Consider the following 2,809-nt stretch of genomic DNA (forward strand, 5'->3'; position numbering starts at 1 on the left):
TGAAACCATTCTTTCTTCCCTTATTTGACATGAATGACTTCCTTTAGTCTATGTACAGGTTCCTCATGTTCTTTAACTTTCTCTTTGTCCCATTGCTTGTACTCCATCAGCCAATTTTGACAACAATGTATTTATATGTATAATGTTATTAAATGCTGACTAATTGAAATTCATAAGGAGCTCTGGTAGCGTAGTGGTTACGAATCGGGCTGCGAACCTTAAGGTCAGCGGTTCAAAACTACCAGCCGCTCCGCAGGAGAAAGATGAGGCTTTCTACTCCCGTAAGGATTTACACCCTCGGAAACCCTGTACAGGGTCGCTATGGGTCGGAACCGACTCGACGGCACTTAACAACAACAACAATTGAAATTCATAGATGTTGTATCAATAGATATTCTAACCAACAATAGACAAGAGTGTTACACTTTCCAATAGTATATTCTTAAACTTTTAAAACTTTGCCTATCTAAAACTGTCATCTCAGTATAGTTTTAATTTGCATTTTCCTTATTAAAAATGAGAGTGAGCCATTTGTTTTTTCATTTTCATGAAATGCTGGTTCGCATTGGTATTTTTCTTACTGATTTACAACAATCCTTTACATTTTGGAAAACTAGGTCTTTTGTCTGTGATAAAAGTTGAGAATATTTTCCTAACTTTAATTTTTGGTTTCTGCACCTATTTTAAAAAATATCTCTTTTAAGTAGTAGAGTTTACTGACCTTTTCTTTTAAGGTTTCTAGGTTATATTTCATATTTAGTCTCCTCCATTTCAAAATTCTTATTTTCAAAAAAATTTTTTTCTATGAATTCCACTAGTATTTTCATGGTTCATTTTATACATTTCAGTATTTGATCTGGAGTTTATTTTAATACAAGGTCTAACATACTGATTTTTAAAATAACTTTTTATTGTGAATTGATCAACATTTAAACCAGAGTTACCCAGTTACAATAGATTTGTTGGCGAATCTATTTTGTGTCTATAGATTTTAAATGCTACTTTACCAATCACTCGTACCAGATTGTAAACTCCCGGAAGAAAAAGACTTCACACCAGTATTAAAAGCTCTTTTAAAACAGTGCCTCAAACCAAATAGGCACTCAAGTACATGATTTTAAAAATGAATATACAATCTTCCCATTGCACAGCGCTTGTAAATTTTAAAATATATGAGTCTTCCATTACTATGAGTCGGAAACCACTGGATGATATTTTTTAACAACCTTGTAAGATGAATACTGTCGACACTTGTTAAGAAAACTGAAATTCAATAAAAGATTTTGCATCCTATCAATATTGCATATGCTGCGAAAGACAGAAGTTGCTTCAAACAGGCACAAGATCAAGAACAGGGGCCACAGATCCCGCAGAATTCCAGCTGGCGGTTTCTACAACTTTGCCTCAAAGGCACTAACTCTCAACCACCCCAACCCATCCCCGATCTGAACCCGATCTCAGGGTCACTTCCGGCCACCTTCGCCCCGCCCCAACCTGCCGCTATCAAGTTTGCGCGTGCGCTGTGGAGATGTTTGTGCGACAGCTACCGGTGCCCAGCGGCTAACCTGTTTCCGGCGCGGAGATGATAGTCAACAAGCGTGGGCCTCTACAGATGGCGTAAGCTCCGGTTGCAGCGCTGAGTCGGAAGTGGGACCCCCTTCGACTACTGAGAGTCAGTCGTATCGTGTCTGCTGACCCGTCAGGCTCTGGTAAGAAAAGAAATTGCTTGTCGGAGGGGACCGGAGGACTGCAGTGAGTTTTTTTTAACTCCCTTGTTGAATCCTTGTCCAGGCCTCTACACTTTTACCTCCTCCAAATTTCTTCTGTGCTTTCCTGACCTATTGCCCTCTCTTCTTAATGAACTTCGACCCTATCTGATTGGGGACCCCCTTATAGTGCCCCAGTTTCTGGTGTCTTTGTGCACCTTTCTTTCCCGGTTTTTGTCATGCGCCTGGTAGAAAAGGCCATAATCCTGGCCTTCTGTTATCTTTTGACTTCCTTCTCTAGAACGTAAGGTGGGTGGGTGGATTTCCTCTTGCCCGGAATCCTTTATGGAACCTGGAGGGACAAAATATAAAAGTAAACAGCACATAGCCAGATGCCAAAGAAGATGAAACTAAGCACGAGTCACAAAGTAATTAAGCCATTGGAATGCGTATGGCAAGGTGTTGACATTTAATAAGGCAAGTGATCAAAACCCCAAACTCCTGGCACTCGGCTTCATGCTTAGCAGTTGGATTTAGAAGACAGTTCTAAAATTAAGTAATCAAAGCCCAGAGACTTATATTTTGATGAGTCTTCCCCTTGGAATCAGTTTTTTGCTGTCATAACAAGGCTGTATTTCGTCTCGCTGTCATGCACTGTTTTGGTCCCACGTGGGAGCCCACCTGAGGTATAATGGAATTCACAAAAGAATGCTACGTGTTTTTTACTTGAAGTTCCTCCTAGTTTACTGAAGTGTTGAAAGGTCTGTGGCCACATTAAAGCCCTGGTGGCGCTAGGTGTTAGGCGTTGGGCTGCTAATTGAAAGGTCTGCAGTTCATACCCACCAGCTGCTCTATGGGATGAAGATGAGACTGCGCCCGTAAAGATTTAGCCTTGGAAACCCTAAGGAGCAGTACTACCGTTTTCTATAGGGCAGCTATGATTCGGTATCAACTCGATGGCAGTAGGTTTGGTTTTAGTGGCCATATTAAATGGCTTAAAAAGTATTGTTGTTAAGTGCCGTCGAGTCGGTTCCGACCCATAGCGACCCTGTACAGGGTTTCCGAGGGTGTAAATCTTTACGGGAGTAGAAAGCCTCATCTTT

At 40.9% G+C, this 2,809-nt stretch overlaps 1 protein-coding gene across 1 annotated transcript in view; it reads left to right on the plus strand.

Annotated features, from left to right (window-relative positions):
- Nucleotides 1-1,638: 1,638 nt before the first annotated feature.
- The window catches only part of UBE4A (ubiquitination factor E4A), a 43,857-nt gene continuing 42,686 nt past the window's right edge, over nucleotides 1,639-2,809 (plus strand). Inside the window, exon 1 of the mRNA XM_006833876.1 lies at nucleotides 1,639-1,709. The gene's annotated coding sequence lies outside the window, so the exon portion shown is untranslated. The remainder of the gene's footprint in view (nucleotides 1,710-2,809) is intronic.

This window comes from Chrysochloris asiatica, unplaced genomic scaffold (genome assembly GCF_000296735.1).
Source record: "Chrysochloris asiatica unplaced genomic scaffold, ChrAsi1.0 scaffold00008, whole genome shotgun sequence".
Classification (NCBI taxonomy): domain Eukaryota; kingdom Metazoa; phylum Chordata; class Mammalia; order Afrosoricida; family Chrysochloridae; genus Chrysochloris; species Chrysochloris asiatica.